Below are 14,771 nucleotides of genomic sequence, written 5' to 3'. Positions count from 1 at the left end.
GATCATGAAACGTTTATTAAAAGCAAAAACAAGCCATCATAAAACGTTAATTAAAAGCAAAAACAAACAAACAAACGCGGGCATCGCTCAGGGACGCAGATCATGAAACGTTTATTAAAAGCAAAAACAAGCCATCATAAAACGTTCATTAAAAGCAAAAACAAACGCGGGCATCGCTCAGGGACGCCGATCATGAAACGTTTGTTAAAAGCAAAAACAAGCCATCATAAAACGTTCATTAAAAGCAAAAACAAACAAAAAAAAACAAACGTGAGCATTGCTCAAGGACGCCGATCATGAAACGTTTATTAAAAGCAAAAACAAGCGAACACCAGGAGCGGTCAAAATCCGTCAATTCATTCCGCGAAAACAGAAAAAGAAGAAAAAAAAAAAAAAAAGGGAGACAGAAATGGGATCATGACTCAGTACTTATCGCCGACCATTTTCGAGGTCCCAAGGAACGCGCGTCCCTAGGTTCACACAGTGCCGTGTATGCCAAAGGGAGTCTGGCCATTAGGAGGAGCCTAAAAAAGAGGCTCGACCTGTCAATCAAACTTAGGCACATTTCATTGGTTACCGTTTTCCATGGGAGCTGCCATGACACCAAATTTTCTCCAAAATGGTGCTTGGAACGGCGAAGCGGAGATTTCGTGACAAAAAGTTTTCAGACTACTTTAATTTCACACTGTGAGTATATATCCTCATGTACGCATGTGCAAAATCAGCTTCAACTTTCGCTCCGCCATCATTATTTACGTGAAAATGGGATGTTTCGTCGCTAACGTTAGGCCTAGTTAAGACCGTGATACCAGGAAAATAGCAAGAAGGACGACCCTTATACGTAGGATTTTGCATTATATATTTCATTTTATTTATGCATACACCTTTGCTCCTTTTTGATTCAATGTACTTACATTACGTGATATAAAACTTCATACCGGCTGTCGTCTGCTACGAAGAAGCGGTTGTACCGCCATCCTGGCCAATCACTTCTGCCAGCAACCATTTCTGCAATTCTGAGCCTTCCCAACATGCCTTTCCCCGTGCAGATGGCGTTGACAAAAGTGGGCGCAAAATCCGTCGTTTTGGTCTGTCACCAGTGATATCCGTTTCAATCCAAATCCATCAATTTTCTCCAAAATGGTAGCGCCCAGTAAATAAGGGTGAGGTATAAGTACTGGGTGGATGTAACATTAAACAACTGTATTTCGACCTGTGATGGCTAGATACCCCAAAATGTGGGTGGAGCGTCAGGTATAGGCAGGTCCCATTAATGGCCAGACTCCCTTTGGCATGCACGGCACTGGGTTCACAGATCGAGCAGCCCCATCTCTGAACACGGGCCAACTCAGGGCCATGGTGGATGGAACGACCCAGTGGACGTAGCATCGCGAAAAGCACGTCTCCGTCTACGTTCGAATCTCTGCCCCCAGATGGCACTCAAGTCGAATGCGCCCACGCGTCCTCCCATTGGCGCGCTCCGGGTGGGCGGGGCGCGAGAGGGAGAGGGAAAATCTGAGGCTAGCTCTCTAGAGAATAGTCCTTGTAGGAGCCTGTCGGATGCAGCCGAAAGCAGGAACGCTATGGAAACCACCCAGTCCTCTATGGCTTATCCGCGCGTCGTACGTAGTGTGAGTTAGAAACCAGTATACGTGCTCTCTATGTATCATCAAATCTTAAGGAGTGTGCTAGAAGGAAACCTCCGAAACTGGGACGTACGGGCGAGGGGAGCGCCATATCGAATCAGCTACTGTTGCCGCGGCGCATGCAAACAAAGGAATCCAGTAAGCATACAGCAAACATAACGCCAAAATGTTTTTGGAACAGTAACACACCGCCGGAACCCATGAAACCGTAAGATATATGAAAACACACACACACACGAAGAAACAGATACGACACGGACGCCACATGGGGACGCCGTCTCCGCCGCTGCCGCTGCCTCAACCAGCTTGACTACAAGCCTGGATAGGGGTGGACACTGACAAAATATGTAGCCGACGGAAGCAGAGGAGCAACCGAGCAACCGTTGCAACAGTTTTTGGAACTGTGGCTGCTTTCACGGGCTGGAAATACACGACGTTTCCTCGGCTGATTCAATATGGCTGCCTCTGAGCGCATACATTGAGAGAGGGAAGAGCCCCGTTCAAATTCTTTGCTCTCCTCCGATCCTCCTCCCCGGCTTTCCTTCTAGCCTCTCTCCGTAAGATTTCTATGCTATGCATAGCTGAGCATACACGGTTTTGCAGATCCGATATTCGAGACAATATACTGCAGTGATTACTTACTGCAGTGCTTACTACAATATGCAGTGCTTCAAAATAGTATAGATCAAGGCGAATATATCTACCTATGTAAGTCTCCTTAATTAACTGGGTCTACTGACAATAACGGGAGCATGCGGCTGTGAACAACTTTCAATTGTGTTCACTTTCTGTAGCACGTGCACACTCACACGCACGTGCTAATTGTGTACGTGACGGTGGTGTGCGGGCGGCTCCCACTCTCGGCGTTGTTGTCGTGTTAATTAGATATAGAAGCGGTTACCAAACCCACATCACCACCAGCAATGGGGTAGGGTATCGCCCCTGGCGATGAAACTCCCCATTCATCACCTCAAAAATACACACACACACACACATACATTGGATGGTGATGGGGTGGGCGATTCACCGCCGCTGAGAGTTCTTCCTGTTGGTTACTAAACTGTGGACCGCGGGAGGTTCATTTGGACTCCGGGTCGCCAAGCGGGCCGGGAACTTGACAGACGGGACCAAGGCTATGTCCTCATGCAGTGTGTTTGAATCTGCTACTCAAACTTCGAGACTGCTGTTCCCGTTGAAGGCACTTCTCAAGGTTTTAGCAAATTTGGCGCAAGAGTACCCGATCTTGAGTACTGAAGTCGTGGACGTCGTCCTACCTATGCTAACTTGCATGCCTATAAAATCAACGTACATGTCGCATACCGGCTGACTCGACTGTAATGTCAAATAATAAGAAGTACCAATGTTGCGCATGTTTGCTATCCTTGCACCGAAATCTGAGCAGTTGAAGTAGAAACCGTTAAGGTATAGGGGGGGGGGGGGGGTCGCGACGCCATTTCTTTTTCTTTTCCTTGGATGGGTCCCACTGCAGCAAAGTTTGAGAGCCACTGCACTATGGACTTCTTGCCCGTGAAACAAAGAACGTCAGCGACAATCTCTTGCTTTATATGCAGGTAACTCTTGGACGACCTGTGTTGGAGATATACGCGCAAGATTCTCCATCAGTGTGTTCGCCGATCGCGAGTTACAACACAAAAGGGAACTAGCCTTCAGGAAAGGTTACGGGCTAAACAGCGCACATTAAAGCAGCAGGCCCAGAAGATACACCGTCTGAAAGACTCTCTCGAGGCGATGCGAAGAGAAAACAGAACAGACGATGCGGTTCTCGAGGACACGGCATGCGCCAAATATGGGGACAATAAAGTCATTTGCCATACATCTTTCTTCCAACAGATCAAAATGCTGAGCCCCAAGCAGCTAAAGAATGTACGACATTGCTTCATTGCTGCCAAGCGAAAGTCTCAAAAGGGATACAAATACAGCCCAGAATGGCTCCTCAAATGCATTGTTCTGTATACATACATACAGGGCGCGATATCGACCGTCACCTGAGTTCAAAGCGAGTGTGAGGTCGATACGCCTTATCAGATAATTGTGATCGTGAGTGATCGTGAGCCAAAATGTTGACCTCTGCTCCTTCCTGCGCCTTGCCACTTGTCGCCGCATCTCTACCCGCTCCGCATCTGAGGGGGGGGGGGGGGGGTAGTGCTGTGGTGGCCACCGATGATGACGACGATGTGCCCCTGCTGTCACGCACTTCTGTGCTGGCTCATCAGTTCTGCCGGCACCGTCCTAGCGAGAGGCCTCGCACATCTGTCCGCTGGGACATTCCATCGTCGCCGCTCAGAACCTGTGAGGAAGACCACCGTCCTCTACAGTCGTCTTTGGAGCAGGGGTCCTTACCGAATACCGAGTGACTGGAAAATCGTGAAGGTGGTTCCCTTCACAGTCAGGCGATAAGCAATGTTCATGTAACTGCCGTCCCATTTCCTTAACTAGTATTCCTTGTAAACTTTCGAGCATATCATTTGTTCACACTTACCTCAGTTCCTTGAATTTACCTCATTCTTTAACCATAGTCAGCACAGATTCCGAAAGATCTTCTCCAGTATCATTTGTACGACCTCAATTCTGCCCTTGACAAGGGATCCCAGACAGATTATTTATTTCTTGATTTAAAAAAATCATTCAATAAGGTTTCGCACCAGCTCCTTCTTGACAAACTTACCGCCGTATTCTTGAACAAGCCTTGACTCGACGCTCCGCTTCGACTCCAACGAGTGGAGGAAAGTGGCGCTCCTCCACTCGAAGAGCCCATGCGCTTCATGAACCCGCTTCGGGGATTCCTCCGCCAAGGCGCTCCTCGGGAAACCGTTCTCGAATAAAGCTGTAGTATCGTCCCCAGCCGTCTTTCGGGACCACTCGAAAATGTTAATTATCGTGCTTAAAACACACTTATGGCATGAAAAATAAATGTAATTCTTTACTTTATTTCGACCAACGTGCATTACAAATACAAACACAAAGGTCTGCAAGTGTTTGAAGAAGGGTGCAGGTGTTTCGGACAGGGAAACAGACTGATAGGTTTCCTAGTTTTCTAGCAGCTAGCTTAATGGCATGGTCACCTCGTATCAAATAATATGAAAGATGATGTCACTGCTTGTCACTCTTCTATTATGTTACAATATGTGGCGTGAATGACTGTTTGTTAGCGGATTGCTACATTTACCCAACGCCTTGAGGGTAGCTATAAACAATCAAACAAACAAAACAGATTTTACAACAACATCCCGAGCAAAGAATCGGGGAGACCATTCTTGGGGAGTCACCGCGAGCATGTCGTACGAACTTTTACGGCCCTCAATCGCGCTCTGCCTAAACGGTGGAGCCTGTTATCCCACCCAACAAACGGAATCCGTACTATTGGAACAACAACTGCAAAAAAAGAAAACGAGAGGAAAAAAAAACATGAATGGAAGATTTGTTGAGCCGTTTCGGTGATAGCTGGAGCAGGGGTTCGGCCAGCTTGATACAGTATAAAGATTACGGAAAAATATTGAGGAGGCAGATCAGATGTTAATTTTTTTTAGATGTCCAGTCAATGCACTGTTCCTTTTTTTGCACCACTTTTTGCGTGAAAACATCCTTCAAACACACCTTCTTTGTGCTAAATAGCGCGACAGAAGGAAAATTTATTACACCTTGTCTTGAAAAGTGTGCTTGCGAGAAGGTGTGGGATTTTTTCCACAACGCGGCACACCGTCGTTTCTGACACATTCACAATATCTCCCGTGGCAGTTCGAAAAGTCCTAACGCCATAAAATCACATGTCGACGGGCAGCTGTAGCACAGGAGGTAGAGGCAGCCTACGATTGCACACATTTTCCTCCACTGGCAATGTATCCAAAAGGCTTCGTACGGTTTTCTTCATGAAGCGGTACCGTATACCATATGAGGAACTCGTGATCATCAAAATGGTCAAAAGGAGTTTGATGGCCCCCTTATTGAACGTTGTCGTTCAGTGGTAACGTTGTCAGCACCCAGTTAATGCCATCGTGCCACAAAACGCAGTCGATGGACGCAGCGAACAACCTGTCTTCCGCCATGACACCAGCCAAACTCGAGTTGAGGAGCGTTCTCGAGGTAGCACCGATGCTACCTCGAGATTTTCGAGGAATGCACGGAGGAATTCCTCCACTCGGGGGGCGTTTCGAGTCAAGGTCGATTTATGAAGTGCAAAACCGGCCTCGAGGAGCAGCTCGAGTCGAGTTTCGAGTTGAGGCTCGTTCAAGAATACGGCGGTTAGTGTGGAAAGCCATAGTGGAAGGCCCGGCCAGGATTATTCAGCTAGTCGCCATCTTCCTTTTCATTACTTTTTCTTTCTCCACTCCTTCACTGTCTTCCTTTTCCTCCCTTCACCTTCTTTGGCGGCAAGAGTCAACCTTGGACAGTCTTTTCACTCTCCAGAAGCTGCACTAGGGTATAGTGCAGAGGTTAGTGTTAGCGTGCGGGGCGCGTTCCCTAAGTTGGGCTCCATGGTGGGCGACACGCCTGCTGCACTGAATAATAATACCCTGTTATATGGATAACCACCACTCTAAAAAACTGATCGACGCCTAAAACGAAGCTGCACCGAGAGACCTGAACGAATCTGTTTGATTTGTCTCCAGACCCCTGGTTTCCGAAGTTCCTAATAATTCAGTCTAAGGAAGAGGGAAAGCCACTTGCAAAAATTTCTCCTTTTGTTGTGGCGAAGGAACTCGAAAAAGTAATCGGTAAATCTTACAATGCAAGAAAACTGAATGCTGGGGATATCCAGGTCGAAGTACAGAACAAACATCAAAGCACGGCACTGCAGACACTGTCAAACATCGGGAACATACCTATAAGTGTTAACGTACACCGCACACTGAACACAACCAAAGGTGTAATATCAGAAGACGGACTCCTCGGATGCACAGAATCTGATGGACTGAGTGAGCAGGGCTCTGCAGAACGGATCATCATGAGGAGGGATGGTAAGGAAATCCCAACCAAGCACATAATTATTCTTTCTTTTCGACTACATGCGTTACCTTCTAATATAAAGGCTGGTTACCTCATTTGCAATGTCAGACCATACATTCCAAATCCAAGACGTTGTTTTAAGTGCCAGCATTTCGGGCACAGTTCGCTTGTCTGCCGCGGACACTCCACCTGCCCAAAGTGCTCTGGCAAAGACCATTCGCCAGAGATTTGCAGCAATGAGTACCGTTGTGCCAACTGCCAGGGCAACCACCCGGTGTACTCTCGATCGTGTCCACGCTGGAAAGAATAAAAAGAAATCATAAAGATAAAAACCGTACAAAACATTCCTTACAGAGCTGCAAAGACACAATGCGAATTTCAAATGAAAGGATCTTTCTCCGAAGTGGTGCGCAGGGGAGTGGCGCCACCAAGGAAATCTGTGGAAACTCAAACCTGCTCGCAGGTCCCTGAGTTCCCACCCTACACTTCCCAACAGGAGGCTGGAGACACTCAGATGCCTCCTGCTGTTACGGAGGCCAGCCGTTCAACTGGCCAGAAAAACACACCCACGGCCGTTCGTACGGCCGGCGGTATAACGTGTGTTTTGGATGGGACTGTAGAAGCCCCCTCCCAGAAAGTACCCCACAACATGGAGGTTGATGATGATAACAGGGATGTCACAGAAATCATCCTCAAGCCTCCCTGATATGCCAGGGAAAGAAAGGAGAGAGAAGGGCAGGGGAAGGGGCGCGAAAGCAAATGAACAGCAGAAACAACAACTGCGAAGAGTTCAAGCCCTTTAAATGCAATTCCTGTTTCCCAAGTTACTCGGCAAAGTTTTCCACGTCTCCCTCCTTCTTTGTACTGCGCTCGCCATCTTTATTTCATTGATTATGATGGGAAGTTTTTTTTCCAGTGGAACTGCCGTGGAATACTGGCAAATCTAGATGACGTGAACGATCTTTTTGACCGCTACAACGCGGCATGTTTCTGTCTGCAGGAGACTTATCTAAACGCAAACACTCCGAACCCTCTGCGCAGACATAACATTTTCAGAAAAGATCGAACTGACGCAGCTCGTGCATCCGGCGGTGTAGCCATCGTTACACGAACATGCTTTCCGACCAAACAAGTACAGTTAGTGACAGAATTGGAGGCTGTGGCTGTGCAGATCTGCCTCGATAAAATGGTGACAGTCTGTTCAGTTTACTTGCCACCACCAACAACCATCACGCAAATAGACATAGAAAATATATGCAGCCAGTTGCCACAGCCTTTTTCTCCTTTTGGGCGATTTTAATGTCCATAATCCTCTTTGGGGCAGCGCAAGAGTTGACTGCAGGGGGCAGATCAGAAGCAATTCTCTCATCATCCATGATTTGCCTCTTAAACAGAGGATCACCAACTTATTTACATACCTCAACTCAGACTTTCTCTGCTTTGGACCTGTCCTTCTGCAGCCCATCACTTTTGCAGGATGTAGAATGGAGAGTTGAGGCAAACCCTCTTGGAAGCGACCACTTCTCAGTGATCTTGAAATATCTTTCAGGGGTTAATACACTTACAATACGTCCTCCCAGATAGAGACTCCAGGACGCTGACTGGAGTTCTTTTACTGAGAAGTGCGACCTTACTTTGATCCCATTGAATCATGTAGCAATTGAGGATGCTAACGACTTCATCACAAATGTCATGATACAAGCAGCAACTGAAAGTATTCCACAGTCTTCTGGCCGCCTGCCCAAGAGCCCAAAGCCTTGGTGGACGGCCGAATGTGAGGAGACACGCAAACTTCAAAACCGTGCTTGGGGGGTATTCCGAAGATATCCAACCGCAAATAACCTCCTGCTTTTTATGAAAGCGAGGGCCAAAGCAAGATGGACACGCAAACAAGGAAAGCGGTCATCTTGGCGCCGGTTTCCTGTCATCTTTAACCGGTCATACCCCATCCAAAATTGTTTGGTATAGTATCCGAAAGATCAAGGGACAGGATATCGGTTACTGCATCCCTCTTTTACGTATTAATGGCGTAACAGCCTAGAAGAACAAGCCAATGCTCTCGGAGAGCATTTTGAAAATGCTCAAGCTCATGTCATTATTTCAGAGAATTCAGAACAATTAAAGCCAATGCAGAAAAACGAGTAATTCCAATGAATGGTGGTGAAGAGCTTTTGTATAACCAGCCCTTTACGATGGTGGAGCTTCTCAGATCTTTATGATTTCGAAACGTCACATCCCCAGGACCAGACAGGGTAACCTACTCAATGCTACACCACTTATCAGTGCAGTCTAAAATCTCTCTACTCGAGTTCTTTAACAAAGTTTGGTCCAGGAACACAATGCCATCTGCTTGGAAGACTGCTACCATCATACCAATCCTGAAACCAGGAAAGGATTCCTCAACGCCAAGTAGTTACAGGCCGATTGCCCTCACGAGCTGCATTGGAAAGACATTTGAACGAATTGTTAACAACCGTCTTGTGCACTATCTGGATGAGAATAACTGCTTGTCGCAATTTCAGTGTGGGTTTCGAATGGCTCAAAATGCTCAACAATCGATCATCTCATTCGTTTGGAAACAACCATTCGGGAAGCTTTTGTCAGAAGGCGTCACTGTGCATCAGTTTTTTTTATCTTGAAAAAGCATACGATACCACGTGGCGGTATGGTATCCTGCAAGATCTTTATTCCCATGGAATACGTGGTCGTCTTTTGATATGTATTGCTGACTTTTTGCAGAAAATAACATTTAGAGTCCGGCTTAGCGAACTTCTTCCTCGTTAGTTCATGCAAGAAAATGGAGTCCCACAGGCCTCCGTTCTCAGTGTCACCCTGTTCCTTGTGAAAATAAATTCTGTCACACAAGTTATCCCTCCTTCCATAACATATTCTTTATACGTAGACGACATCGTAATGTGTTGCTCCTCGACGAATTTGACAGTGTGTGAGAGGCAGCTGCAGGTCGCCATAAACAAGGTGAGTAGATGGGCGACTCAAAATGGGTTCAGTTTCTCAACCGAGAAAACTATCTGTGTGTTTTTTTTTTTCGAGGGCAGGAGGATTATTTCTTCCGCTCTCACTTAAGCTAAATGGGTGTGACTTACAGGTAAAAGACCAACACAAGTTCCTGGGTGTCATCTTTGACACGAAGCTTACATTTCTTGCCCACATCAAACACTTAAAAGTCAAATGCACAAAATCCATGAACCTCTTAAAAATTTTGTCCCGTAGATCATGGGGTGCGGACCGTCAGAGTTTATACCTCAACAATACGGTCCAAACTTGATTACGGGTGTGTTGTTTATGGTTCAGACCGGTAATCCGTGCTTAAGGTCCTTGATCCAGTGCATCATTTAGGCTTGCGTCTGACACTTGGAGCTTTCCGCACATCACCAGTGGAAAGCCTTTATGTTGAAAGCAACGAATGGTCGCTAGAAAGGAGGCGGTTTTACCTGTCCGTTCAATACTTTTTTAGGGTGAAAGGATACGCCCATAATCCAGCCATCCCCTGTGTCGAAGACACATGCTACAAGCAGCTATTTCTTAATAAGCACACTGTTGTCCCTCCATTCAGTCTGAGGGTCCTTCAAGGATGTGAGGTTTGTAACTTCCGTCATTGCAATTCCACGGTAGTACAGGCTACCTCACGTATTCCACCATGGCAGTCTCCTCCACGTTTTAATTATACCTTGACGAAGTGGAAGAAGCAGGACACCCTACCCGTCGTACTCCAGCAGGAGTTCGAGTCCCTAAAGGAAAGTCTTGGCAAACACAGTGCTTTTTATACAGATGGCACAAAAACAGACACCGCCGTATCATGTGCAATGATAACTGACGGATGTACACTTTCAAATCGTCTACCTCACGTACTCTCCATTTTTAGTGCTGAGGTATATGGTATCATAACTGCATTGAACTACATCTTACAATATCATATCAAGTCATCAGTCATCTACACGGACGGATTCTCTAAGTTGTCTGAAAGCAATAAGCAACATGAGGATGTAAAAAAATCTGCTTGTGCGCAGGGCACAGTGCCTTGCCAGTAGAGTGACGAAAAAGGGCCTTTCGTTAACCTTCTGCTGGGTACCCAGTCATGTTGGTATACCCGGAAACGAACTCGCTGACACAGCTGCCAGGGTTGCCCTTTCATTAGAAAAAATTTTGATGTACCCTCCCATGACCTCCGCCCAGCACTCCTCAGAAGCATAAACAGCAAGTGGCAGCAGCATTGGGATACCCCCCCCCCCCACACACACACAGACACATACACATCATGAAAACAAACTCAATCTAGTTAAACCAGCCGTAGGGAAACCAACGCCTGTTTTTAGCAATCGCCTCCGTGAAGTTGTTTCGGCCAGGCTCCGGATTGGACACACCCATTTGACGCACGGTCACCTCCTCCGTAAGGAGGATCCCCCATTCTGCACACGGTGTGGCGTATACAGTTGCGTCCTTCATTTTCTCATCACATGTCCATTGTATGAAACCCACCGACATCGTCATTTCCACGAGTTTTACACATACCATTTACCTCTCCATCATTCCCTTTTACTAGGGGATGAAGCTTTCGTACCATTTGAACAGGTTCTTAAATTCTTCCAAAATATTGGTCTTTTAAATGCGCTCTAGTTTTACAGCTTTCTTTTATACTATTTGATTGGTAATGCGTTAGTTTCAACCGAATCCTTATACCCTTTAATTAATCACTAGATCATTTTCTCTTAAACTGTTAATGCTTTTTATCATGGCCTTGGCGCATTATGGTCGTAGTTACCGGTGCGCTATTAAAACACGAATCATCATCATCAACAACAAACTTAGTGTATTCCACATCGACCCTAATCTATTAACCTGGCTTCATTCTTTTCTATCAGGTCGCAGTCAATACCTAACAGTTAATTGTACACAGTCTAACTGTTCGCCCGTCTTGTCCGGCGTGCCCAAGAGTTCCGTACTAGGTCCTCTGCTATTCTGAATATACAGGGTGTTTATTTTTAGCGTTTACAGAGTTTTTATAAAAAAAGCTATGACAGCAGGACAGATATCGTTTTTGCGTTTGAGTTATTCGGACAGGCGGACACCCTCTGGAAGAGAGTGTGTAACTACAAGATGAGCAACTACCTAAGATTCATTAATTAACTTTTTAATTAGGGCATTTCGGTCAAAAGCGAGATAGCACAATCAGAGACTGCCCTCGTTGAAAGCTATTCCACGTCTAACAAGTCCTGAAACACGCACGTGCTTTAAAATATCAATCCCCGAATTTTGATATGCAAATGAGCCGAAACCGCGGCGACCGGGAACGCGGGGAGCACAGTGCTCATTTCACTTCAGAGGGCCACGTGGTTCGGAGCGATGGAGTTGATTGCAGTAGGTGCCGATCTGCTGACTAGATAAACCGCTTTCAGGCGCACATAAGCCTCCGTCGGCGTAGATGATTTGCTCTTGAGGCTCGGTTTTTCGGTTTGGGCTCATATGCATACTGAAATTCAGCGATGGATATTTCACGGCATGCGCTCTTTTTTTTATTTTTTATTTGAAGATAGAATGGCCTTCAACGAGAATTGCCGCCCGTACCGCTATCTCGCTTTTGCCCAAAATTCCTTTAATTGAAAAGATAATTAATGCATTTCAGGTAATTAGTCACCTTGTACTGCAGAGTTGTACGTTACTAGTAATCAGTTACTTTTTCAGTAATTTTTAACGTAATCAATTAATTTTGTGAGCAAGTAATTTTCCAAGTAATCTGATTACAATTTTCGGTAATTACTGAGTAATCGATTACTTTTTCAACCTAGCCACAGTTACCTCGCGGTGCTAACACGGAATTTAAAATACTTTTTCAATCTTCTATCAACAATGGCAACCCTTTTCAGCAAGCCAATCTGTTCTTCTGTTCGACCACGAGTTCGACTGAAGCAATCAGAGGTGAGAGAATGAAGCAATCAGAGAGAGAATGAAGCACAGGTCACTGTGACGGTCGTCTCTAGTGATTTCAGGAAAAAAAGATCCAAAGGGAAAAAAGATCAATAGGGAAGAAAGATACACTAGTGGATCTTCTTTCCCTATGGTATGGCGGGCTTATTGTTTACAGCGACAAACTGCCAGAAGGCCTAGAGGGGAATCCGGGACCGATATGCACGCGAATTGAGGTCCACAGAGAGTAAACGTAGTGGCATGGGCGCTGGAGAAGTGTACCAATCCAGTTGGCCACTTTTCAAAACTCTGGAATTTTTAAAGGAATTTATCAAGCAGCGCAGGTAAGAAACGACCTTCGTTGCAGGATTTCACCATCTATTTGTCACGTGTTCGTTGTGGTGGCTCGGAACCCAAGGATTCTGTTTGTCCCGGAAAAACTCGAATTTTAGTGGACACTAAAGATTGTAGTTTCAACTCTGGCGAAACATATGTTGAATATGTTTTACTTTTGCCTAGTACTGAGTTATACTTGTATGTGCGTGTGTGGCGGGGGGAGGCATTAGGCAATCAGTCGAGAATGACTTGACTATCCCTCAGCCCCCTACATAAGGTATAAACAGTAAGTAAAATGAAATAGTCATGTACATGTCATAGCCATAGTTATAGTTCAAGAACTACAGTCATATTGTGTTCCTGTTACACACTTTTCAGGACTAAGAAGCTTCCAGCTCCTGCACCAATGGAACCAGTGCATGGCAGCATGCTTGCTGCCATTCCTGCAGATGGGCAGGATGGAACTCCACCTTATCAAGTAGGGACGACAGCCTTGGGGGTGTCAAACAACGAGGGAGGTGAAGAAGATAGCCCTGTGTCCAGTGAGTACTCTGTTATGTCTCCAGTGGAACCTAATTGTGTCGGAGAGTATACAGTTCCACAGTTGTGGAACAACGATTGCCAGAGTTTTCATCAGATATCGAGTCCAACCTAAAAATTACATAACTACAAATAACCCCATACTGCCGTGGCTTTGAATTTGATATGGGCAATTGGCAGAGCTGTACGTAACTCGTTACAAGTAACTCGTTACCCAGTAACCAGTTACTTTTTGGGGTAACGAAGTAACGACCTAGTTACTTTTCTAAAAATTCAGTCTGGCAATTGGAAACTTTAAGAAGGTAGAGGGCCTTTTAGTTTTCACAATTTTATACAATTCTAGAATGTGGCTTATCAGTAGGAGAGTGACATTACAAAGAAAGAAGGAAATTTAGACTACATTAGCCATCCATCAATTGCTCTATAAGCCGACCAGGAAGCATATCTCAGGGCTGATAAGTGATCTACCTTGTGCAACTCAGTGATGTCAGAACCTCGGTTTATGTACCGATTGTTTGGTGTAGTAAAGGTTGTTGATAGTGCACTCGTGTGTTGTTCGGATTCTGTTCCGTGCGATACTGAAACCTTGTTTGTTAAGGCTGCTTGGCCAAGAAATTAAGATAATTGGAATGAACAAACCCATGCTACAAGAGTTGCAATTGGCCAATACACTGTGTCAGTATAATGCTTTTTTTTTCAGGATTGTTGCTGTCCTGTATTGAAACCGATATACAGGATGGGTCACCATGCCCAGAAGAAAGCAGAAGCCCTGCCGAGGGTTGTTCCAGTCAGGTATGCAGCACCCACAGCATAGAACATTTAATATGTATTTCTCCATACACACTGAAATACAATAACACTTTTAACAGCACTGCAGTTCGCACGACCATGTAGCTGCAGTTCGAAAAAGGTCCTTTCTGGCGCTTTATTCTTCGCTTGATCACATATTAAATTCCTATTTATCACAAGAATCCTACTGAGCATTCATTATGATGTACACGGAACACGCTCCAGCGCATTCCTTCCTTATGGTGACATGCTAGCAGCGAATGTTACCACATGGACTTGTGGTATGTACTGGAGGTATCCACTGGAGACATGTACCTAGGTAACCCAGTCACGTGTTTGCAAGTCCATACGGTACCATTCCCTGCTAGCGTGCCACTCTGAGGAACGAATGCGATAGAGCGTGTTTCGTAAACTTTTGTCCAGCACTGTACAAATAATTGTTTCATGTACACATTGATATGGTACACTAGAAATGCATGTGCATGTCTTTTCCACTGCCAAAGTGATTGGTTAGGCATTTCACCAATGTTGTCTACATTACTATTCATTCTAGTAGTATACACGTTTTATCTT

The sequence above is a fragment of the Ornithodoros turicata genome, chromosome 1 (genome assembly GCF_037126465.1).
Source record: "Ornithodoros turicata isolate Travis chromosome 1, ASM3712646v1, whole genome shotgun sequence".
Taxonomy (NCBI): Eukaryota; Metazoa; Arthropoda; class Arachnida; order Ixodida; family Argasidae; genus Ornithodoros; species Ornithodoros turicata.
The sequence above is the reverse complement of the archived record's forward strand: the minus strand, read 5'-3'. Positions refer to the sequence as shown.